Source organism: Schistocerca nitens, chromosome 2 (assembly GCF_023898315.1).
Source record: "Schistocerca nitens isolate TAMUIC-IGC-003100 chromosome 2, iqSchNite1.1, whole genome shotgun sequence".
NCBI lineage: Eukaryota > Metazoa > Arthropoda > Insecta > Orthoptera > Acrididae > Schistocerca > Schistocerca nitens.
In genome coordinates, this window is record NC_064615.1 from 306,186,953 (window position 1) to 306,206,817 (window position 19,865).

At 54.7% G+C, this 19,865-nt stretch overlaps 45 non-coding genes across 45 annotated transcripts; 9 read left to right on the forward strand and 36 right to left on the reverse strand.

The window, feature by feature from the left end:
• Window positions 1–474: 474 nt before the first annotated feature.
• On the reverse strand, window positions 475–549 carry Trnai-aau (transfer RNA isoleucine (anticodon AAU)). Its single transcript has one exon. It is a non-coding gene; the product is annotated as a tRNA-Ile (tRNA).
• A 198-nt stretch (window positions 550–747) lies between these two features.
• Window positions 748–819, reverse strand: Trnae-uuc (transfer RNA glutamic acid (anticodon UUC)). The gene has a single exon. It is a non-coding gene; the product is annotated as a tRNA-Glu (tRNA).
• Window positions 820–1,127: 308 nt separating this feature from the next.
• Window positions 1,128–1,200, reverse strand: Trnam-cau (transfer RNA methionine (anticodon CAU)). Its single transcript has one exon. It is a non-coding gene; the product is annotated as a tRNA-Met (tRNA).
• Window positions 1,201–1,581: 381 nt separating this feature from the next.
• Trnag-gcc (transfer RNA glycine (anticodon GCC)) lies at window positions 1,582–1,652 on the reverse strand. Its single transcript has one exon. It is a non-coding gene; the product is annotated as a tRNA-Gly (tRNA).
• A 340-nt stretch (window positions 1,653–1,992) lies between these two features.
• Trnag-ucc (transfer RNA glycine (anticodon UCC)) lies at window positions 1,993–2,064 on the forward strand. Its single transcript has one exon. It is a non-coding gene; the product is annotated as a tRNA-Gly (tRNA).
• Window positions 2,065–2,666: 602 nt separating this feature from the next.
• On the reverse strand, window positions 2,667–2,740 carry Trnai-aau (transfer RNA isoleucine (anticodon AAU)). Its single transcript has one exon. It is a non-coding gene; the product is annotated as a tRNA-Ile (tRNA).
• Window positions 2,741–2,938: 198 nt separating this feature from the next.
• Window positions 2,939–3,010, reverse strand: Trnae-uuc (transfer RNA glutamic acid (anticodon UUC)). The gene has a single exon. It is a non-coding gene; the product is annotated as a tRNA-Glu (tRNA).
• Window positions 3,011–3,315: 305 nt separating this feature from the next.
• Trnam-cau (transfer RNA methionine (anticodon CAU)) lies at window positions 3,316–3,388 on the reverse strand. Its single transcript has one exon. It is a non-coding gene; the product is annotated as a tRNA-Met (tRNA).
• Window positions 3,389–3,769: 381 nt separating this feature from the next.
• Window positions 3,770–3,840, reverse strand: Trnag-gcc (transfer RNA glycine (anticodon GCC)). The gene has a single exon. It is a non-coding gene; the product is annotated as a tRNA-Gly (tRNA).
• A 340-nt stretch (window positions 3,841–4,180) lies between these two features.
• On the forward strand, window positions 4,181–4,252 carry Trnag-ucc (transfer RNA glycine (anticodon UCC)). Its single transcript has one exon. It is a non-coding gene; the product is annotated as a tRNA-Gly (tRNA).
• Window positions 4,253–4,854: 602 nt separating this feature from the next.
• On the reverse strand, window positions 4,855–4,928 carry Trnai-aau (transfer RNA isoleucine (anticodon AAU)). The gene has a single exon. It is a non-coding gene; the product is annotated as a tRNA-Ile (tRNA).
• A 198-nt stretch (window positions 4,929–5,126) lies between these two features.
• On the reverse strand, window positions 5,127–5,198 carry Trnae-uuc (transfer RNA glutamic acid (anticodon UUC)). Its single transcript has one exon. It is a non-coding gene; the product is annotated as a tRNA-Glu (tRNA).
• Window positions 5,199–5,503: 305 nt separating this feature from the next.
• On the reverse strand, window positions 5,504–5,576 carry Trnam-cau (transfer RNA methionine (anticodon CAU)). Its single transcript has one exon. It is a non-coding gene; the product is annotated as a tRNA-Met (tRNA).
• Window positions 5,577–5,956: 380 nt separating this feature from the next.
• Trnag-gcc (transfer RNA glycine (anticodon GCC)) lies at window positions 5,957–6,027 on the reverse strand. The gene has a single exon. It is a non-coding gene; the product is annotated as a tRNA-Gly (tRNA).
• A 340-nt stretch (window positions 6,028–6,367) lies between these two features.
• On the forward strand, window positions 6,368–6,439 carry Trnag-ucc (transfer RNA glycine (anticodon UCC)). The gene has a single exon. It is a non-coding gene; the product is annotated as a tRNA-Gly (tRNA).
• A 602-nt stretch (window positions 6,440–7,041) lies between these two features.
• On the reverse strand, window positions 7,042–7,115 carry Trnai-aau (transfer RNA isoleucine (anticodon AAU)). The gene has a single exon. It is a non-coding gene; the product is annotated as a tRNA-Ile (tRNA).
• A 198-nt stretch (window positions 7,116–7,313) lies between these two features.
• Window positions 7,314–7,385, reverse strand: Trnae-uuc (transfer RNA glutamic acid (anticodon UUC)). The gene has a single exon. It is a non-coding gene; the product is annotated as a tRNA-Glu (tRNA).
• Window positions 7,386–7,690: 305 nt separating this feature from the next.
• Window positions 7,691–7,763, reverse strand: Trnam-cau (transfer RNA methionine (anticodon CAU)). The gene has a single exon. It is a non-coding gene; the product is annotated as a tRNA-Met (tRNA).
• A 381-nt stretch (window positions 7,764–8,144) lies between these two features.
• Window positions 8,145–8,215, reverse strand: Trnag-gcc (transfer RNA glycine (anticodon GCC)). Its single transcript has one exon. It is a non-coding gene; the product is annotated as a tRNA-Gly (tRNA).
• Window positions 8,216–8,555: 340 nt separating this feature from the next.
• Trnag-ucc (transfer RNA glycine (anticodon UCC)) lies at window positions 8,556–8,627 on the forward strand. Its single transcript has one exon. It is a non-coding gene; the product is annotated as a tRNA-Gly (tRNA).
• Window positions 8,628–9,229: 602 nt separating this feature from the next.
• Trnai-aau (transfer RNA isoleucine (anticodon AAU)) lies at window positions 9,230–9,303 on the reverse strand. The gene has a single exon. It is a non-coding gene; the product is annotated as a tRNA-Ile (tRNA).
• Window positions 9,304–9,501: 198 nt separating this feature from the next.
• On the reverse strand, window positions 9,502–9,573 carry Trnae-uuc (transfer RNA glutamic acid (anticodon UUC)). Its single transcript has one exon. It is a non-coding gene; the product is annotated as a tRNA-Glu (tRNA).
• A 305-nt stretch (window positions 9,574–9,878) lies between these two features.
• On the reverse strand, window positions 9,879–9,951 carry Trnam-cau (transfer RNA methionine (anticodon CAU)). The gene has a single exon. It is a non-coding gene; the product is annotated as a tRNA-Met (tRNA).
• A 381-nt stretch (window positions 9,952–10,332) lies between these two features.
• Trnag-gcc (transfer RNA glycine (anticodon GCC)) lies at window positions 10,333–10,403 on the reverse strand. The gene has a single exon. It is a non-coding gene; the product is annotated as a tRNA-Gly (tRNA).
• Window positions 10,404–10,743: 340 nt separating this feature from the next.
• On the forward strand, window positions 10,744–10,815 carry Trnag-ucc (transfer RNA glycine (anticodon UCC)). Its single transcript has one exon. It is a non-coding gene; the product is annotated as a tRNA-Gly (tRNA).
• A 602-nt stretch (window positions 10,816–11,417) lies between these two features.
• Trnai-aau (transfer RNA isoleucine (anticodon AAU)) lies at window positions 11,418–11,491 on the reverse strand. Its single transcript has one exon. It is a non-coding gene; the product is annotated as a tRNA-Ile (tRNA).
• A 198-nt stretch (window positions 11,492–11,689) lies between these two features.
• Window positions 11,690–11,761, reverse strand: Trnae-uuc (transfer RNA glutamic acid (anticodon UUC)). The gene has a single exon. It is a non-coding gene; the product is annotated as a tRNA-Glu (tRNA).
• A 305-nt stretch (window positions 11,762–12,066) lies between these two features.
• Window positions 12,067–12,139, reverse strand: Trnam-cau (transfer RNA methionine (anticodon CAU)). The gene has a single exon. It is a non-coding gene; the product is annotated as a tRNA-Met (tRNA).
• A 381-nt stretch (window positions 12,140–12,520) lies between these two features.
• On the reverse strand, window positions 12,521–12,591 carry Trnag-gcc (transfer RNA glycine (anticodon GCC)). The gene has a single exon. It is a non-coding gene; the product is annotated as a tRNA-Gly (tRNA).
• A 340-nt stretch (window positions 12,592–12,931) lies between these two features.
• On the forward strand, window positions 12,932–13,003 carry Trnag-ucc (transfer RNA glycine (anticodon UCC)). The gene has a single exon. It is a non-coding gene; the product is annotated as a tRNA-Gly (tRNA).
• A 602-nt stretch (window positions 13,004–13,605) lies between these two features.
• Window positions 13,606–13,679, reverse strand: Trnai-aau (transfer RNA isoleucine (anticodon AAU)). The gene has a single exon. It is a non-coding gene; the product is annotated as a tRNA-Ile (tRNA).
• A 198-nt stretch (window positions 13,680–13,877) lies between these two features.
• Window positions 13,878–13,949, reverse strand: Trnae-uuc (transfer RNA glutamic acid (anticodon UUC)). Its single transcript has one exon. It is a non-coding gene; the product is annotated as a tRNA-Glu (tRNA).
• Window positions 13,950–14,254: 305 nt separating this feature from the next.
• Window positions 14,255–14,327, reverse strand: Trnam-cau (transfer RNA methionine (anticodon CAU)). Its single transcript has one exon. It is a non-coding gene; the product is annotated as a tRNA-Met (tRNA).
• A 380-nt stretch (window positions 14,328–14,707) lies between these two features.
• Window positions 14,708–14,778, reverse strand: Trnag-gcc (transfer RNA glycine (anticodon GCC)). Its single transcript has one exon. It is a non-coding gene; the product is annotated as a tRNA-Gly (tRNA).
• A 340-nt stretch (window positions 14,779–15,118) lies between these two features.
• Trnag-ucc (transfer RNA glycine (anticodon UCC)) lies at window positions 15,119–15,190 on the forward strand. Its single transcript has one exon. It is a non-coding gene; the product is annotated as a tRNA-Gly (tRNA).
• A 602-nt stretch (window positions 15,191–15,792) lies between these two features.
• Window positions 15,793–15,866, reverse strand: Trnai-aau (transfer RNA isoleucine (anticodon AAU)). The gene has a single exon. It is a non-coding gene; the product is annotated as a tRNA-Ile (tRNA).
• Window positions 15,867–16,064: 198 nt separating this feature from the next.
• On the reverse strand, window positions 16,065–16,136 carry Trnae-uuc (transfer RNA glutamic acid (anticodon UUC)). The gene has a single exon. It is a non-coding gene; the product is annotated as a tRNA-Glu (tRNA).
• Window positions 16,137–16,441: 305 nt separating this feature from the next.
• On the reverse strand, window positions 16,442–16,514 carry Trnam-cau (transfer RNA methionine (anticodon CAU)). Its single transcript has one exon. It is a non-coding gene; the product is annotated as a tRNA-Met (tRNA).
• A 381-nt stretch (window positions 16,515–16,895) lies between these two features.
• Window positions 16,896–16,966, reverse strand: Trnag-gcc (transfer RNA glycine (anticodon GCC)). The gene has a single exon. It is a non-coding gene; the product is annotated as a tRNA-Gly (tRNA).
• A 340-nt stretch (window positions 16,967–17,306) lies between these two features.
• Trnag-ucc (transfer RNA glycine (anticodon UCC)) lies at window positions 17,307–17,378 on the forward strand. Its single transcript has one exon. It is a non-coding gene; the product is annotated as a tRNA-Gly (tRNA).
• A 602-nt stretch (window positions 17,379–17,980) lies between these two features.
• Trnai-aau (transfer RNA isoleucine (anticodon AAU)) lies at window positions 17,981–18,054 on the reverse strand. The gene has a single exon. It is a non-coding gene; the product is annotated as a tRNA-Ile (tRNA).
• Window positions 18,055–18,252: 198 nt separating this feature from the next.
• Trnae-uuc (transfer RNA glutamic acid (anticodon UUC)) lies at window positions 18,253–18,324 on the reverse strand. The gene has a single exon. It is a non-coding gene; the product is annotated as a tRNA-Glu (tRNA).
• Window positions 18,325–18,629: 305 nt separating this feature from the next.
• Trnam-cau (transfer RNA methionine (anticodon CAU)) lies at window positions 18,630–18,702 on the reverse strand. The gene has a single exon. It is a non-coding gene; the product is annotated as a tRNA-Met (tRNA).
• A 381-nt stretch (window positions 18,703–19,083) lies between these two features.
• Window positions 19,084–19,154, reverse strand: Trnag-gcc (transfer RNA glycine (anticodon GCC)). The gene has a single exon. It is a non-coding gene; the product is annotated as a tRNA-Gly (tRNA).
• A 340-nt stretch (window positions 19,155–19,494) lies between these two features.
• Trnag-ucc (transfer RNA glycine (anticodon UCC)) lies at window positions 19,495–19,566 on the forward strand. The gene has a single exon. It is a non-coding gene; the product is annotated as a tRNA-Gly (tRNA).
• Window positions 19,567–19,865: the final 299 nt, after the last annotated feature.

Consider the following 19,865-nt stretch of genomic DNA (forward strand, 5'->3'; position numbering starts at 1 on the left):
TCAGCTGACGCGAGAGCTGACGCTCTCCAATCGGCCTATATCAAAACGACAAGCACGAGAAACGACTGAGAGAGGTAAGGAGAGGCGAGGCGATGTACACACAGCACGCCCGTTCATTTCACGGTGGCGTCTCCCTGACCGAATCGGGCTGTAGCTCCGAAAACAAAGGAGAAAGAAAAATAGGAAGTAAAACTGCCAACAGTACCCTGTGTCCCCATGCGCTCTCCCGCCCAAGTACCGACAAGGGCCAAAGTTGTTACGCATCGGCAATCGGACATTTCCTTTCATCTTCTCTTTATCGGTTGAGAACCAGTGTATTCAACATATTATGGCCATTGCCGAGTGAATGCTGTAGCGCTTCCCGACAAGTCGGGTTCGGATCCTCTGTCAACTTCCACGCAGGGTGATGATGTTTTGGTCATCACACTCGCCAGCTGAAATCGGCGCTGCCTTTTCGTGGTAGTAAAAGCGTTGTGGCCCGTGGGGGGGATCGAACCCACGACCTTCGCGTTATTAGCACGACGCTCTAACCAACTGAGCTAACGGGCCTCGACAGTTGCACTCGCTCAGCCCTACGCTGCAAACGTATGGCATGAAGCCGTACACCATTTCTATGGTCGTCGGATGTCTGCTTCCCTCGTCTATACTCTGCTGACGGTCACGAAACAGTAGATATATTGCGAGCAGGACGGGAAACGGCAGCTCGGACAGCTCAAACTTGTCACGATTCGTGTGGAAAAAGTTCCGTTCCGGTACCGGGAATCGAACCCGGGCCTCCTGGGTGAAAGCCAGGTATCCTAGCCACTAGACCACACCGGATGTGGGCGTTCCTGACGCGGATCGGACGGTCGCTTGTAGCATTTCGTGTCGTGTCCCGCGTCGGCGCCCTTCTCTCTTTGCGAGCGTCTTTGCGCATACTGACTGGCAAGGCGCGCACCTCAAACGTCTCAGAGCAATGTTTTTGGCTTCATGCTGTGCTAGGAGAAGAGGAAAAGGGGAAGCTGTAAGTAGCAATAACAGGGAGTAAACATTTTCCCGCTGAAGCGTTGAAAACGTTGTGGATAACAAACAAGAAATAAGTTGGTGCCCTAGCAACAGCATCACCACATCAGTCACAGAAAATTAAATGCCCCGGGTGAGGATCGAACTCACGACCTTAAGATTATGAGACTTACGCGCTGCCTACTGCGCTACCGAGGCACAGGTGAAGCGCTTGTCCTGGAAACTGGCTAAGTACCACACCCAATGTTAGACGTAAAGACACTGTACTTCCTGGATAACGTGTTCTGTTGCTACACGTGCATTGCCAGCCCAGTTGATTGCGGTGTTGCTGCAGCTTTTGCAAACGATAGGCAGCACTCCTTGTCGTTAACGTTCAGTGCCTCGGAGGCACCTGGACACAGCAACTTGTGAGGCCAGGCCGACGCTAGTCTGTAGAACACCATGCGAGCGTCCTAGTGGGGACCCGCGAGTGCTGCGTTCTCGGTTCTTCTCAAGGGAATCCAGCTATACATTCATGTGGATCGTGCATCTCAAGCGCGCAAGCCACACGGCAGCATTATCGTGGGAAAAGCAAAATGATGCATCGGCCGGGAATCGAACCCGGGCCGCCCGCGTGGCAGGCGAGCACTCTGCCACTGAACCACCGATGCTCGGGCCGGTAGTAACTGCACGCTGCTTCCCGAGCAGATGTCTCAAGGGAAAGTGGGACTGCCGTCAAGCGCCGTAGCATTCTGTCGAGAAGATGCTGCAGACGCTGAATCCTGCACTGTACTGCTTAAAAATGCCGCCAGAACGCGGTCCTCTGCGTACTCTTGCGTCGCCGGCGCCGACTCTTGCCAAGGATGCGAAATGTGCGCGGATACGCTGTCCGAACGCGCCTGGATGTGCTCCCCTAGCCTACCTCGAAATGCGCCTGCCAGGTACGATCACCTTCGGCCGCTGCCGACAGGCGGGAAGCCGACACAGCGCGGCGTCGGGGCGCTCGCTTGTGCGGTGGTGGTGTAATGGTCAGCATAGTTGCCTTCCAAGCAGTTGGTCCGGGTTCGATTCCCGGCCACCGCAACAGGCTTTTTAATGTCACGTATGAGTACTTTCGCCACGCGCCCTTAACTTAATGTTTTTTCCCCCTCTTACTCGCTGCAGACCAGCCTATAGTGTGTCTCGACTGTCTCGACTTGTCTCGACTTTGCTCAGCTGACGCGAGAGCTGACGCTCTCCAATCGGCCTATATCAAAACGACAAGCACGAGAAACGACTGAGAGAGGTAAGGAGAGGCGAGGCGATGTACACACAGCACGCCCGTTCATTTCACGGTGGCGTCTCCCTGACCGAATCGGGCTGTAGCTCCGAAAACAAAGGAGAAAGAAAAATAGGAAGTAAAACTGCCAACAGTACCCTGTGTCCCCATGCGCTCTCCCGCCCAAGTACCGACAAGGGCCAAAGTTGTTACGCATCGGCAATCGGACATTTCCTTTCATCTTCTCTTTATCGGTTGAGAACCAGTGTATTCAACATATTATGGCCATTGCCGAGTGAATGCTGTAGCGCTTCCCGACAAGTCGGGTTCGGATCCTCTGTCAACTTCCACGCAGGGTGATGATGTTTTGGTCATCACACTCGCCAGCTGAAATCGGCGCTGCCTTTTCGTGGTAGTAAAAGCGTTGTGGCCCGTGGGGGGATCGAACCCACGACCTTCGCGTTATTAGCACGACGCTCTAACCAACTGAGCTAACGGGCCTCGACAGTTGCGCTCGCTCAGCCCTACGCTGCAAACGTATGGCATGAAGCCGTACACCATTTCTATGGTCGTCGGATGTCTGCTTCCCTCGTCTATACTCTGCTGACGGTCACGAAACAGTAGATATATTGCGAGCAGGACGGGAAACGGCAGCTCGGACAGCTCAAACTTGTCACGATTCGTGTGGAAAAAGTTCCGTTCCGGTACCGGGAATCGAACCCGGGCCTCCTGGGTGAAAGCCAGGTATCCTAGCCACTAGACCACACCGGATGTGGGCGTTCCTGACGCGGATCGGACGGTCGCTTGTAGCATTTCGTGTCGTGTCCCGCGTCGGCGCCCTTCTCTCTTTGCGAGCGTCTTTGCGCATACTGACTGGCAAGGCGCGCACCTCAAACGTCTCAGAGCAATGTTTTTGGCTTCATGCTGTGCTAGGAGAAGAGGAAAAGGGAAGCTGTAAGTAGCAATAACAGGGAGTAAACATTTTCCCGCTGAAGCGTTGAAAACGTTGTGGATAACAAACAAGAAATAAGTTGGTGCCCTAGCAACAGCATCACCATCAGTCACAGAAAATTAAATGCCCCGGGTGAGGATCGAACTCACGACCTTAAGATTATGAGACTTACGCGCTGCCTACTGCGCTACCGAGGCACAGGTGAAGCGCTTGTCCTGGAAACTGGCTAAGTACCACACCCAATGTTAGACGTAAAGACACTGTACTTCCTGGATAACGTGTTCTGTTGCTACACGTGCATTGCCAGCCCAGTTGATTGCGGTGTTGCTGCAGCTTTTGCAAACGATAGGCAGCACTCCTTGTCGTTAACGTTCAGTGCCTCGGAGGCACCTGGACACAGCAACTTGTGAGGCCAGGCCGACGCTAGTCTGTAGAACACCATGCGAGCGTCCTAGTGGGGACCCGCGAGTGCTGCGTTCTCGGTTCTTCTCAAGGGAATCCAGCTATACATTCATGTGGATCGTGCATCTCAAGCGCGCAAGCCACACGGCAGCATTATCGTGGGAAAAGCAAAATGATGCATCGGCCGGGAATCGAACCCGGGCCGCCCGCGTGGCAGGCGAGCACTCTGCCACTGAACCACCGATGCTCGGGCCGGTAGTAACTGCACGCTGCTTCCCGAGCAGATGTCTCAAGGGAAAGTGGGACTGCCGTCAAGCGCCGTAGCATTCTGTCGAGAAGATGCTGCAGACGCTGAATCCTGCACTGTACTGCTTAAAAATGCCGCCAGAACGCGGTCCTCTGCGTACTCTTGCGTCGCCGGCGCCGACTCTTGCCAAGGATGCGAAATGTGCGCGGATACGCTGTCCGAACGCGCCTGGATGTGCTCCCCTAGCCTACCTCGAAATGCGCCTGCCAGGTACGATCACCTTCGGCCGCTGCCGACAGGCGGGAAGCCGACACAGCGCGGCGTCGGGGCGCTCGCTTGTGCGGTGGTGGTGTAATGGTCAGCATAGTTGCCTTCCAAGCAGTTGGTCCGGGTTCGATTCCCGGCCACCGCAACAGGCTTTTTAATGTCACGTATGAGTACTTTCGCCACGCGCCCTTAACTTAATGTTTTTTCCCCCTCTTACTCGCTGCAGACCAGCCTATAGTGTGTCTCGACTGTCTCGACTTGTCTCGACTTTGCTCAGCTGACGCGAGAGCTGACGCTCTCCAATCGGCCTATATCAAAACGACAAGCACGAGAAACGACTGAGAGAGGTAAGGAGAGGCGAGGCGATGTACACACAGCACGCCCGTTCATTTCACGGTGGCGTCTCCCTGACCGAATCGGGCTGTAGCTCCGAAAACAAAGGAGAAAGAAAAATAGGAAGTAAAACTGCCAACAGTACCCTGTGTCCCCATGCGCTCTCCCGCCCAAGTACCGACAAGGGCCAAAGTTGTTACGCATCGGCAATCGGACATTTCCTTTCATCTTCTCTTTATCGGTTGAGAACCAGTGTATTCAACATATTATGGCCATTGCCGAGTGAATGCTGTAGCGCTTCCCGACAAGTCGGGTTCGGATCCTCTGTCAACTTCCACGCAGGGTGATGATGTTTTGGTCATCACACTCGCCAGCTGAAATCGGCGCTGCCTTTTCGTGGTAGTAAAAGCGTTGTGGCCCGTGGGGGGATCGAACCCACGACCTTCGCGTTATTAGCACGACGCTCTAACCAACTGAGCTAACGGGCCTCGACAGTTGCACTCGCTCAGCCCTACGCTGCAAACGTATGGCATGAAGCCGTACACCATTTCTATGGTCGTCGGATGTCTGCTTCCCTCGTCTATACTCTGCTGACGGTCACGAAACAGTAGATATATTGCGAGCAGGACGGGAAACGGCAGCTCGGACAGCTCAAACTTGTCACGATTCGTGTGGAAAAAGTTCCGTTCCGGTACCGGGAATCGAACCCGGGCCTCCTGGGTGAAAGCCAGGTATCCTAGCCACTAGACCACACCGGATGCGGGCGTTCCTGCGGCGGATCGGACGGTCGCTTGTAGCATTTCGTGTCGTGTCCCGCGTCGGCGCCCTTCTCTCTTTGCGAGCGTCTTTGCGCATACTGACTGGCAAGGCGCGCACCTCAAACGTCTCAGAGCAATGTTTTTGGCTTCATGCTGTGCTAGGAGAAGAGGAAAAGGGAAGCTGTAAGTAGCAATAACAGGGAGTAAACATTTTCCCGCTGAAGCGTTGAAAACGTTGTGGATAAAAAACAAGAAATAAGTTGGTGCCCTAGCAACAGCATCACCATCAGTCACAGAAAATTAAATGCCCCGGGTGAGGATCGAACTCACGACCTTAAGATTATGAGACTTACGCGCTGCCTACTGCGCTACCGAGGCACAGGTGAAGCGCTTGTCCTGGAAACTGGGTAAGTACCACACCCAATGTTAGACGTAAAGACACTGTACTTCCTGGATAACGTGTTCTGTTGCTACACGTGCATTGCCAGCCCAGTTGATTGCGGTGTTGCTGCAGATTTGCAAACGATAGGCAGCACTCCTTGTCGTTAACGTTCAGTGCCTCGGAGGCACCTGGACACAGCAACTTGCGAGGCCAGGCCGACGCTAGTCTGTAGAACACCATGCGAGCGTCCTAGTGGGGACCCGCGAGTGCTGCGTTCTCGGTTCTTCTCAAGGGAATCCTGCTATACATTCATGTGGATCGTGCATCTCAAGCGCGCAAGCCACACGGCAGCATTATCGTGGGAAAAGCAAAATGATGCATCGGCCGGGAATCGAACCCGGGCCGCCCGCGTGGCAGGCGAGCATTCTACCACTGAACCACCGATGCTCGGGCCGGTAGTAACTGCACGCTGCTTCCCGAGCAGATGTCTCAAGGGAAAGTGGGACTGCCGTCAAGCGCCGTAGCATTCTGTCGAGAAGATGCTGCAGACGCTGAATCCTGCACTGTACTGCTTAAAAATGCCGCCAGAACGCGGTCCTCTGCGTACTCTTGCGTCGCCGGCGCCGACTCTTGCCAAGGATGCGAAATGTGCGCGGATACGCTGTCCGAACGCGCCTGGATGTGCTCCCCTAGCCTACCTCGAAATGCGCCTGCCAGGTACGATCACCTTCGGCCGCTGCCGACAGGCGGGAAGCCGACACAGCGCGGCGTCGGGGCGCTCGCTTGTGCGGTGGTGGTGTAATGGTCAGCATAGTTGCCTTCCAAGCAGTTGGTCCGGGTTCGATTCCCGGCCACCGCAACAGGCCTTTTAATGTCACGTATGAGTACTTTCGCCACGCGCCCTTAACTTAATGTTTTTTCCCCCTCTTACTCGCTGCAGACCAGCCTATAGTGTGTCTCGACTGTCTCGACTTGTCTCGACTTTGCTCAGCTGACGCGAGAGCTGACGCTCTCCAATCGGCCTATATCAAAACGACAAGCACGAGAAACGACTGAGAGAGGTAAGGAGAGGCGAGGCGATGTACACACAGCACGCCCGTTCATTTCACGGTGGCGTCTCCCTGACCGAATCGGGCTGTAGCTCCGAAAACAAAGGAGAAAGAAAAATAGGAAGTAAAACTGCCAACAGTACCCTGTGTCCCCATGCGCTCTCCCGCCCAAGTACCGACAAGGGCCAAAGTTGTTACGCATCGGCAATCGGACATTTCCTTTCATCTTCTCTTTATCGGTTGAGAACCAGTGTATTCAACATATTATGGCCATTGCCGAGTGAATGCTGTAGCGCTTCCCGACAAGTCGGGTTCGGATCCTCTGTCAACTTCCACGCAGGGTGATGATGTTTTGGTCATCACACTCGCCAGCTGAAATCGGCGCTGCCTTTTCGTGGTAGTAAAAGCGTTGTGGCCCGTGGGGGGATCGAACCCACGACCTTCGCGTTATTAGCACGACGCTCTAACCAACTGAGCTAACGGGCCTCGACAGTTGCGCTCGCTCAGCCCTACGCTGCAAACGTATGGCATGAAGCCGTACACCATTTCTATGGTCGTCGGATGTCTGCTTCCCTCGTCTATACTCTGCTGACGGTCACGAAACAGTAGATATATTGCGAGCAGGACGGGAAACGGCAGCTCGGACAGCTCAAACTTGTCACGATTCGTGTGGAAAAAGTTCCGTTCCGGTACCGGGAATCGAACCCGGGCCTCCTGGGTGAAAGCCAGGTATCCTAGCCACTAGACCACACCGGATGTGGGCGTTCCTGACGCGGATCGGACGGTCGCTTGTAGCATTTCGTGTCGTGTCCCGCGTCGGCGCCCTTCTCTCTTTGCGAGCGTCTTTGCGCATACTGACTGGCAAGGCGCGCACCTCAAACGTCTCAGAGCAATGTTTTTGGCTTCATGCTGTGCTAGGAGAAGAGGAAAAGGGAAGCTGTAAGTAGCAATAACAGGGAGTAAACATTTTCCCGCTGAAGCGTTGAAAACGTTGTGGATAACAAACAAGAAATAAGTTGGTGCCCTAGCAACAGCATCACCATCAGTCACAGAAAATTAAATGCCCCGGGTGAGGATCGAACTCACGACCTTAAGATTATGAGACTTACGCGCTGCCTACTGCGCTACCGAGGCACAGGTGAAGCGCTTGTCCTGGAAACTGGCTAAGTACCACACCCAATGTTAGACGTAAAGACACTGTACTTCCTGGATAACGTGTTCTGTTGCTACACGTGCATTGCCAGCCCAGTTGATTGCGGTGTTGCTGCAGCTTTTGCAAACGATAGGCAGCACTCCTTGTCGTTAACGTTCAGTGCCTCGGAGGCACCTGGACACAGCAACTTGTGAGGCCAGGCCGACGCTAGTCTGTAGAACACCATGCGAGCGTCCTAGTGGGGACCCGCGAGTGCTGCGTTCTCGGTTCTTCTCAAGGGAATCCAGCTATACATTCATGTGGATCGTGCATCTCAAGCGCGCAAGCCACACGGCAGCATTATCGTGGGAAAAGCAAAATGATGCATCGGCCGGGAATCGAACCCGGGCCGCCCGCGTGGCAGGCGAGCACTCTGCCACTGAACCACCGATGCTCGGGCCGGTAGTAACTGCACGCTGCTTCCCGAGCAGATGTCTCAAGGGAAAGTGGGACTGCCGTCAAGCGCCGTAGCATTCTGTCGAGAAGATGCTGCAGACGCTGAATCCTGCACTGTACTGCTTAAAAATGCCGCCAGAACGCGGTCCTCTGCGTACTCTTGCGTCGCCGGCGCCGACTCTTGCCAAGGATGCGAAATGTGCGCGGATACGCTGTCCGAACGCGCCTGGATGTGCTCCCCTAGCCTACCTCGAAATGCGCCTGCCAGGTACGATCACCTTCGGCCGCTGCCGACAGGCGGGAAGCCGACACAGCGCGGCGTCGGGGCGCTCGCTTGTGCGGTGGTGGTGTAATGGTCAGCATAGTTGCCTTCCAAGCAGTTGGTCCGGGTTCGATTCCCGGCCACCGCAACAGGCTTTTTAATGTCACGTATGAGTACTTTCGCCACGCGCCCTTAACTTAATGTTTTTTCCCCCTCTTACTCGCTGCAGACCAGCCTATAGTGTGTCTCGACTGTCTCGACTTGTCTCGACTTTGCTCAGCTGACGCGAGAGCTGACGCTCTCCAATCGGCCTATATCAAAACGACAAGCACGAGAAACGACTGAGAGAGGTAAGGAGAGGCGAGGCGATGTACACACAGCACGCCCGTTCATTTCACGGTGGCGTCTCCCTGACCGAATCGGGCTGTAGCTCCGAAAACAAAGGAGAAAGAAAAATAGGAAGTAAAACTGCCAACAGTACCCTGTGTCCCCATGCGCTCTCCCGCCCAAGTACCGACAAGGGCCAAAGTTGTTACGCATCGGCAATCGGACATTTCCTTTCATCTTCTCTTTATCGGTTGAGAACCAGTGTATTCAACATATTATGGCCATTGCCGAGTGAATGCTGTAGCGCTTCCCGACAAGTCGGGTTCGGATCCTCTGTCAACTTCCACGCAGGGTGATGATGTTTTGGTCATCACACTCGCCAGCTGAAATCGGCGCTGCCTTTTCGTGGTAGTAAAAGCGTTGTGGCCCGTGGGGGGATCGAACCCACGACCTTCGCGTTATTAGCACGACGCTCTAACCAACTGAGCTAACGGGCCTCGACAGTTGCGCTCGCTCAGCCCTACGCTGCAAACGTATGGCATGAAGCCGTACACCATTTCTATGGTCGTCGGATGTCTGCTTCCCTCGTCTATACTCTGCTGACGGTCACGAAACAGTAGATATATTGCGAGCAGGACGGGAAACGGCAGCTCGGACAGCTCAAACTTGTCACGATTCGTGTGGAAAAAGTTCCGTTCCGGTACCGGGAATCGAACCCGGGCCTCCTGGGTGAAAGCCAGGTATCCTAGCCACTAGACCACACCGGATGTGGGCGTTCCTGACGCGGATCGGACGGTCGCTTGTAGCATTTCGTGTCGTGTCCCGCGTCGGCGCCCTTCTCTCTTTGCGAGCGTCTTTGCGCATACTGACTGGCAAGGCGCGCACCTCAAACGTCTCAGAGCAATGTTTTTGGCTTCATGCTGTGCTAGGAGAAGAGGAAAAGGGAAGCTGTAAGTAGCAATAACAGGGAGTAAACATTTTCCCGCTGAAGCGTTGAAAACGTTGTGGATAACAAACAAGAAATAAGTTGGTGCCCTAGCAACAGCATCACCATCAGTCACAGAAAATTAAATGCCCCGGGTGAGGATCGAACTCACGACCTTAAGATTATGAGACTTACGCGCTGCCTACTGCGCTACCGAGGCACAGGTGAAGCGCTTGTCCTGGAAACTGGCTAAGTACCACACCCAATGTTAGACGTAAAGACACTGTACTTCCTGGATAACGTGTTCTGTTGCTACACGTGCATTGCCAGCCCAGTTGATTGCGGTGTTGCTGCAGCTTTTGCAAACGATAGGCAGCACTCCTTGTCGTTAACGTTCAGTGCCTCGGAGGCACCTGGACACAGCAACTTGTGAGGCCAGGCCGACGCTAGTCTGTAGAACACCATGCGAGCGTCCTAGTGGGGACCCGCGAGTGCTGCGTTCTCGGTTCTTCTCAAGGGAATCCAGCTATACATTCATGTGGATCGTGCATCTCAAGCGCGCAAGCCACACGGCAGCATTATCGTGGGAAAAGCAAAATGATGCATCGGCCGGGAATCGAACCCGGGCCGCCCGCGTGGCAGGCGAGCACTCTGCCACTGAACCACCGATGCTCGGGCCGGTAGTAACTGCACGCTGCTTCCCGAGCAGATGTCTCAAGGGAAAGTGGGACTGCCGTCAAGCGCCGTAGCATTCTGTCGAGAAGATGCTGCAGACGCTGAATCCTGCACTGTACTGCTTAAAAATGCCGCCAGAACGCGGTCCTCTGCGTACTCTTGCGTCGCCGGCGCCGACTCTTGCCAAGGATGCGAAATGTGCGCGGATACGCTGTCCGAACGCGCCTGGATGTGCTCCCCTAGCCTACCTCGAAATGCGCCTGCCAGGTACGATCACCTTCGGCCGCTGCCGACAGGCGGGAAGCCGACACAGCGCGGCGTCGGGGCGCTCGCTTGTGCGGTGGTGGTGTAATGGTCAGCATAGTTGCCTTCCAAGCAGTTGGTCCGGGTTCGATTCCCGGCCACCGCAACAGGCTTTTTAATGTCACGTATGAGTACTTTCGCCACGCGCCCTTAACTTAATGTTTTTTCCCCCTCTTACTCGCTGCAGACCAGCCTATAGTGTGTCTCGACTGTCTCGACTTGTCTCGACTTTGCTCAGCTGACGCGAGAGCTGACGCTCTCCAATCGGCCTATATCAAAACGACAAGCACGAGAAACGACTGAGAGAGGTAAGGAGAGGCGAGGCGATGTACACACAGCACGCCCGTTCATTTCACGGTGGCGTCTCCCTGACCGAATCGGGCTGTAGCTCCGAAAACAAAGGAGAAAGAAAAATAGGAAGTAAAACTGCCAACAGTACCCTGTGTCCCCATGCGCTCTCCCGCCCAAGTACCGACAAGGGCCAAAGTTGTTACGCATCGGCAATCGGACATTTCCTTTCATCTTCTCTTTATCGGTTGAGAACCAGTGTATTCAACATATTATGGCCATTGCCGAGTGAATGCTGTAGCGCTTCCCGACAAGTCGGGTTCGGATCCTCTGTCAACTTCCACGCAGGGTGATGATCTTTTGGTCATCACACTCGCCAGCTGAAATCGGCGCTGCCTTTTCGTGGTAGTAAAAGCGTTGTGGCCCGTGGGGGGATCGAACCCACGACCTTCGCGTTATTAGCACGACGCTCTAACCAACTGAGCTAACGGGCCTCGACAGTTGCGCTCGCTCAGCCCTACGCTGCAAACGTATGGCATGAAGCCGTACACCATTTCTATGGTCGTCGGATGTCTGCTTCCCTCGTCTATACTCTGCTGACGGTCACGAAACAGTAGATATATTGCGAGCAGGACGGGAAACGGCAGCTCGGACAGCTCAAACTTGTCACGATTCGTGTGGAAAAAGTTCCGTTCCGGTACCGGGAATCGAACCCGGGCCTCCTGGGTGAAAGCCAGGTATCCTAGCCACTAGACCACACCGGATGTGGGCGTTCCTGACGCGGATCGGACGGTCGCTTGTAGCATTTCGTGTCGTGTCCCGCGTCGGCGCCCTTCTCTCTTTGCGAGCGTCTTTGCGCATACTGACTGGCAAGGCGCGCACCTCAAACGTCTCAGAGCAATGTTTTTGGCTTCATGCTGTGCTAGGAGAAGAGGAAAAGGGAAGCTGTAAGTAGCAATAACAGGGAGTAAACATTTTCCCGCTGAAGCGTTGAAAACGTTGTGGATAACAAACAAGAAATAAGTTGGTGCCCTAGCAACAGCATCACCATCAGTCACAGAAAATTAAATGCCCCGGGTGAGGATCGAACTCACGACCTTAAGATTATGAGACTTACGCGCTGCCTACTGCGCTACCGAGGCACAGGTGAAGCGCTTGTCCTGGAAACTGGCTAAGTACCACACCCAATGTTAGACGTAAAGACACTGTACTTCCTGGATAACGTGTTCTGTTGCTACACGTGCATTGCCAGCCCAGTTGATTGCGGTGTTGCTGCAGCTTTTGCAAACGATAGGCAGCACTCCTTGTCGTTAACGTTCAGTGCCTCGGAGGCACCTGGACACAGCAACTTGTGAGGCCAGGCCGACGCTAGTCTGTAGAACACCATGCGAGCGTCCTAGTGGGGACCCGCGAGTGCTGCGTTCTCGGTTCTTCTCAAGGGAATCCAGCTATACATTCATGTGGATCGTGCATCTCAAGCGCGCAAGCCACACGGCAGCATTATCGTGGGAAAAGCAAAATGATGCATCGGCCGGGAATCGAACCCGGGCCGCCCGCGTGGCAGGCGAGCACTCTGCCACTGAACCACCGATGCTCGGGCCGGTAGTAACTGCACGCTGCTTCCCGAGCAGATGTCTCAAGGGAAAGTGGGACTGCCGTCAAGCGCCGTAGCATTCTGTCGAGAAGATGCTGCAGACGCTGAATCCTGCACTGTACTGCTTAAAAATGCCGCCAGAACGCGGTCCTCTGCGTACTCTTGCGTCGCCGGCGCCGACTCTTGCCAAGGATGCGAAATGTGCGCGGATACGCTGTCCGAACGCGCCTGGATGTGCTCCCCTAGCCTACCTCGAAATGCGCCTGCCAGGTACGATCACCTTCGGCCGCTGCCGACAGGCGGGAAGCCGACACAGCGCGGCGTCGGGGCGCTCGCTTGTGCGGTGGTGGTGTAATGGTCAGCATAGTTGCCTTCCAAGCAGTTGGTCCGGGTTCGATTCCCGGCCACCGCAACAGGCTTTTTAATGTCACGTATGAGTACTTTCGCCACGCGCCCTTAACTTAATGTTTTTTCCCCCTCTTACTCGCTGCAGACCAGCCTATAGTGTGTCTCGACTGTCTCGACTTGTCTCGACTTTGCTCAGCTGACGCGAGAGCTGACGCTCTCCAATCGGCCTATATCAAAACGACAAGCACGAGAAACGACTGAGAGAGGTAAGGAGAGGCGAGGCGATGTACACACAGCACGCCCGTTCATTTCACGGTGGCGTCTCCCTGACCGAATCGGGCTGTAGCTCCGAAAACAAAGGAGAAAGAAAAATAGGAAGTAAAACTGCCAACAGTACCCTGTGTCCCCATGCGCTCTCCCGCCCAAGTACCGACAAGGGCCAAAGTTGTTACGCATCGGCAATCGGACATTTCCTTTCATCTTCTCTTTATCGGTTGAGAACCAGTGTATTCAACATATTATGGCCATTGCCGAGTGAATGCTGTAGCGCTTCCCGACAAGTCGGGTTCGGATCCTCTGTCAACTTCCACGCAGGGTGATGATGTTTTGGTCATCACACTCGCCAGCTGAAATCGGCGCTGCCTTTTCGTGGTAGTAAAAGCGTTGTGGCCCGTGGGGGGATCGAACCCACGACCTTCGCGTTATTAGCACGACGCTCTAACCAACTGAGCTAACGGGCCTCGACAGTTGCACTCGCTCAGCCCTACGCTGCAAACGTATGGCATGAAGCCGTACACCATTTCTATGGTCGTCGGATGTCTGCTTCCCTCGTCTATACTCTGCTGACGGTCACGAAACAGTAGATATATTGCGAGCAGGACGGGAAACGGCAGCTCGGACAGCTCAAACTTGTCACGATTCGTGTGGAAAAAGTTCCGTTCCGGTACCGGGAATCGAACCCGGGCCTCCTGGGTGAAAGCCAGGTATCCTAGCCACTAGACCACACCGGATGCGGGCGTTCCTGCGGCGGATCGGACGGTCGCTTGTAGCATTTCGTGTCGTGTCCCGCGTCGGCGCCCTTCTCTCTTTGCGAGCGTCTTTGCGCATACTGACTGGCAAGGCGCGCACCTCAAACGTCTCAGAGCAATGTTTTTGGCTTCATGCTGTGCTAGGAGAAGAGGAAAAGGGAAGCTGTAAGTAGCAATAACAGGGAGTAAACATTTTCCCGCTGAAGCGTTGAAAACGTTGTGGATAAAAAACAAGAAATAAGTTGGTGCCCTAGCAACAGCATCACCATCAGTCACAGAAAATTAAATGCCCCGGGTGAGGATCAAACTCACGACCTTAAGATTATGAGACTTACGCGCTGCCTACTGCGCTACCGAGGCACAGGTGAAGCGCTTGTCCTGGAAACTGGGTAAGTACCACACCCAATGTTAGACGTAAAGACACTGTACTTCCTGGATAACGTGTTCTGTTGCTACACGTGCATTGCCAGCCCAGTTGATTGCGGTGTTGCTGCAGATTTGCAAACGATAGGCAGCACTCCTTGTCGTTAACGTTCAGTGCCTCGGAGGCACCTGGACACAGCAACTTGCGAGGCCAGGCCGACGCTAGTCTGTAGAACACCATGCGAGCGTCCTAGTGGGGACCCGCGAGTGCTGCGTTCTCGGTTCTTCTCAAGGGAATCCTGCTATACATTCATGTGGATCGTGCATCTCAAGCGCGCAAGCCACACGGCAGCATTATCGTGGGAAAAGCAAAATGATGCATCGGCCGGGAATCGAACCCGGGCCGCCCGCGTGGCAGGCGAGCATTCTACCACTGAACCACCGATGCTCGGGCCGGTAGTAACTGCACGCTGCTTCCCGAGCAGATGTCTCAAGGGAAAGTGGGACTGCCGTCAAGCGCCGTAGCATTCTGTCGAGAAGATGCTGCAGACGCTGAATCCTGCACTGTACTGCTTAAAAATGCCGCCAGAACGCGGTCCTCTGCGTACTCTTGCGTCGCCGGCGCCGACTCTTGCCAAGGATGCGAAATGTGCGCGGATACGCTGTCCGAACGCGCCTGGATGTGCTCCCCTAGCCTACCTCGAAATGCGCCTGCCAGGTACGATCACCTTCGGCCGCTGCCGACAGGCGGGAAGCCGACACAGCGCGGCGTCGGGGCGCTCGCTTGTGCGGTGGTGGTGTAATGGTCAGCATAGTTGCCTTCCAAGCAGTTGGTCCGGGTTCGATTCCCGGCCACCGCAACAGGCTTTTTAATGTCACGTATGAGTACTTTCGCCACGCGCCCTTAACTTAATGTTTTTTCCCCCTCTTACTCGCTGCAGACCAGCCTATAGTGTGTCTCGACTGTCTCGACTTGTCTCGACTTTGCTCAGCTGACGCGAGAGCTGACGCTCTCCAATCGGCCTATATCAAAACGACAAGCACGAGAAACGACTGAGAGAGGTAAGGAGAGGCGAGGCGATGTACACACAGCACGCCCGTTCATTTCACGGTGGCGTCTCCCTGACCGAATCGGGCTGTAGCTCCGAAAACAAAGGAGAAAGAAAAATAGGAAGTAAAACTGCCAACAGTACCCTGTGTCCCCATGCGCTCTCCCGCCCAAGTACCGACAAGGGCCAAAGTTGTTACGCATCGGCAATCGGACATTTCCTTTCATCTTCTCTTTATCGGTTGAGAACCAGTGTATTCAACATATTATGGCCATTGCCGAGTGAATGCTGTAGCGCTTCCCGACAAGTCGGGTTCGGATCCTCTGTCAACTTCCACGCAGGGTGATGATGTTTTGGTCATCACACTCGCCAGCTGAAATCGGCGCTGCCTTTTCGTGGTAGTAAAAGCGTTGTGGCCCGTGGGGGGATCGAACCCACGACCTTCGCGTTATTAGCACGACGCTCTAACCAACTGAGCTAACGGGCCTCGACAGTTGCGCTCGCTCAGCCCTACGCTGCAAACGTATGGCATGAAGCCGTACACCATTTCTATGGTCGTCGGATGTCTGCTTCCCTCGTCTATACTCTGCTGACGGTCACGAAACAGTAGATATATTGCGAGCAGGACGGGAAACGGCAGCTCGGACAGCTCAAACTTGTCACGATTCGTGTGGAAAAAGTTCCGTTCCGGTACCGGGAATCGAACCCGGGCCTCCTGGGTGAAAGCCAGGTATCCTAGCCACTAGACCACACCGGATGTGGGCGTTCCTGACGCGGATCGGACGGTCGCTTGTAGCATTTCGTGTCGTGTCCCGCGTCGGCGCCCTTCTCTCTTTGCGAGCGTCTTTGCGCATACTGACTGGCAAGGCGCGCACCTCAAACGTCTCAGAGCAATGTTTTTGGCTTCATGCTGTGCTAGGAGAAGAGGAAAAGGGAAGCTGTAAGTAGCAATAACAGGGAGTAAACATTTTCCCGCTGAAGCGTTGAAAACGTTGTGGATAACAAACAAGAAATAAGTTGGTGCCCTAGCAACAGCATCACCATCAGTCACAGAAAATTAAATGCCCCGGGTGAGGATCGAACTCACGACCTTAAGATTATGAGACTTACGCGCTGCCTACTGCGCTACCGAGGCACAGGTGAAGCGCTTGTCCTGGAAACTGGCTAAGTACCACACCCAATGTTAGACGTAAAGACACTGTACTTCCTGGATAACGTGTTCTGTTGCTACACGTGCATTGCCAGCCCAGTTGATTGCGGTGTTGCTGCAGCTTTTGCAAACGATAGGCAGCACTCCTTGTCGTTAACGTTCAGTGCCTCGGAGGCACCTGGACACAGCAACTTGCGAGGCCAGGCCGACGCTAGTCTGTAGAACACCATGCGAGCGTCCTAGTGGGGACCCGCGAGTGCTGCGTTCTCGGTTCTTCTCAAGGGAATCCTGCTATACATTCATGTGGATCGTGCATCTCAAGCGCGCAAGCCACACGGCAGCATTATCGTGGGAAAAGCAAAATGATGCATCGGCCGGGAATCGAACCCGGGCCGCCCGCGTGGCAGGCGAGCATTCTACCACTGAACCACCGATGCTCGGGCCGGTAGTAACTGCACGCTGCTTCCCGAGCAGATGTCTCAAGGGAAAGTGGGACTGCCGTCAAGCGCCGTAGCATTCTGTCGAGAAGATGCTGCAGACGCTGAATCCTGCACTGTACTGCTTAAAAATGCCGCCAGAACGCGGTCCTCTGCGTACTCTTGCGTCGCCGGCGCCGACTCTTGCCAAGGATGCGAAATGTGCGCGGATACGCTGTCCGAACGCGCCTGGATGTGCTCCCCTAGCCTACCTCGAAATGCGCCTGCCAGGTACGATCACCTTCGGCCGCTGCCGACAGGCGGGAAGCCGACACAGCGCGGCGTCGGGGCGCTCGCTTGTGCGGTGGTGGTGTAATGGTCAGCATAGTTGCCTTCCAAGCAGTTGGTCCGGGTTCGATTCCCGGCCACCGCAACAGGCTTTTTAATGTCACGTATGAGTACTTTCGCCACGCGCCCTTAACTTAATGTTTTTTCCCCCTCTTACTCGCTGCAGACCAGCCTATAGTGTGTCTCGACTGTCTCGACTTGTCTCGACTTTGCTCAGCTGACGCGAGAGCTGACGCTCTCCAATCGGCCTATATCAAAACGACAAGCACGAGAAACGACTGAGAGAGGTAAGGAGAGGCGAGGCGATGTACACACAGCACGCCCGTTCATTTCACGGTGGCGTCTCCCTGACCGAATCGGGCTGTAGCTCCGAAAACAAAGGAGAAAGAAAAATAGGAAGTAAAACTGCCAACAGTACCCTGTGTCCCCATGCGCTCTCCCGCCCAAGTACCGACAAGGGCCAAAGTTGTTACGCATCGGCAATCGGACATTTCCTTTCATCTTCTCTTTATCGGTTGAGAACCAGTGTATTCAACATATTATGGCCATTGCCGAGTGAATGCTGTAGCGCTTCCCGACAAGTCGGGTTCGGATCCTCTGTCAACTTCCACGCAGGGTGATGATGTTTTGGTCATCACACTCGCCAGCTGAAATCGGCGCTGCCTTTTCGTGGTAGTAAAAGCGTTGTGGCCCGTGGGGGGATCGAACCCACGACCTTCGCGTTATTAGCACGACGCTCTAACCAACTGAGCTAACGGGCCTCGACAGTTGCGCTCGCTCAGCCCTACGCTGCAAACGTATGGCATGAAGCCGTACACCATTTCTATGGTCGTCGGATGTCTGCTTCCCTCGTCTATACTCTGCTGACGGTCACGAAACAGTAGATATATTGCGAGCAGGACGGGAAACGGCAGCTCGGACAGCTCAAACTTGTCACGATTCGTGTGGAAAAAGTTCCGTTCCGGTACCGGGAATCGAACCCGGGCCTCCTGGGTGAAAGCCAGGTATCCTAGCCACTAGACCACACCGGATGTGGGCGTTCCTGACGCGGATCGGACGGTCGCTTGTAGCATTTCGTGTCGTGTCCCGCGTCGGCGCCCTTCTCTCTTTGCGAGCGTCTTTGCGCATACTGACTGGCAAGGCGCGCACCTCAAACGTCTCAGAGCAATGTTTTTGGCTTCATGCTGTGCTAGGAGAAGAGGAAAAGGGAAGCTGTAAGTAGCAATAACAGGGAGTAAACATTTTCCCGCTGAAGCGTTGAAAACGTTGTGGATAACAAACAAGAAATAAGTTGGTGCCCTAGCAACAGCATCACCATCAGTCACAGAAAATTAAATGCCCCGGGTGAGGATCGAACTCACGACCTTAAGATTATGAGACTTACGCGCTGCCTACTGCGCTACCGAGGCACAGGTGAAGCGCTTGTCCTGGAAACTGGCTAAGTACCACACCCAATGTTAGACGTAAAGACACTGTACTTCCTGGATAACGTGTTCTGTTGCTACACGTGCATTGCCAGCCCAGTTGATTGCGGTGTTGCTGCAGCTTTTGCAAACGATAGGCAGCACTCCTTGTCGTTAACGTTCAGTGCCTCGGAGGCACCTGGACACAGCAACTTGTGAGGCCAGGCCGACGCTAGTCTGTAGAACACCATGCGAGCGTCCTAGTGGGGACCCGCGAGTGCTGCGTTCTCGGTTCTTCTCAAGGGAATCCAGCTATACATTCATGTGGATCGTGCATCTCAAGCGCGCAAGCCACACGGCAGCATTATCGTGGGAAAAGCAAAATGATGCATCGGCCGGGAATCGAACCCGGGCCGCCCGCGTGGCAGGCGAGCACTCTGCCACTGAACCACCGATGCTCGGGCCGGTAGTAACTGCACGCTGCTTCCCGAGCAGATGTCTCAAGGGAAAGTGGGACTGCCGTCAAGCGCCGTAGCATTCTGTCGAGAAGATGCTGCAGACGCTGAATCCTGCACTGTACTGCTTAAAAATGCCGCCAGAACGCGGTCCTCTGCGTACTCTTGCGTCGCCGGCGCCGACTCTTGCCAAGGATGCGAAATGTGCGCGGATACGCTGTCCGAACGCGCCTGGATGTGCTCCCCTAGCCTACCTCGAAATGCGCCTGCCAGGTACGATCACCTTCGGCCGCTGCCGACAGGCGGGAAGCCGACACAGCGCGGCGTCGGGGCGCTCGCTTGTGCGGTGGTGGTGTAATGGTCAGCATAGTTGCCTTCCAAGCAGTTGGTCCGGGTTCGATTCCCGGCCACCGCAACAGGCTTTTTAATGTCACGTATGAGTACTTTCGCCACGCGCCCTTAACTTAATGTTTTTTCCCCCTCTTACTCGCTGCAGACCAGCCTATAGTGTGTCTCGACTGTCTCGACTTGTCTCGACTTGTCTCGACTTGTCTCGACTTGTCTCGACTTGTCTCGACTTGTCTCGACTTGTCTCGACTTGTCTCGACTTGTCTCGACTTGTCTCGACTTGTCTCGACTTGTCTCGACTTGTCTCGACTTGTCTCGACTTGTCTCGACTTTGCTCAGCTGACGCGAGAGCTGACGCTCTCCAAT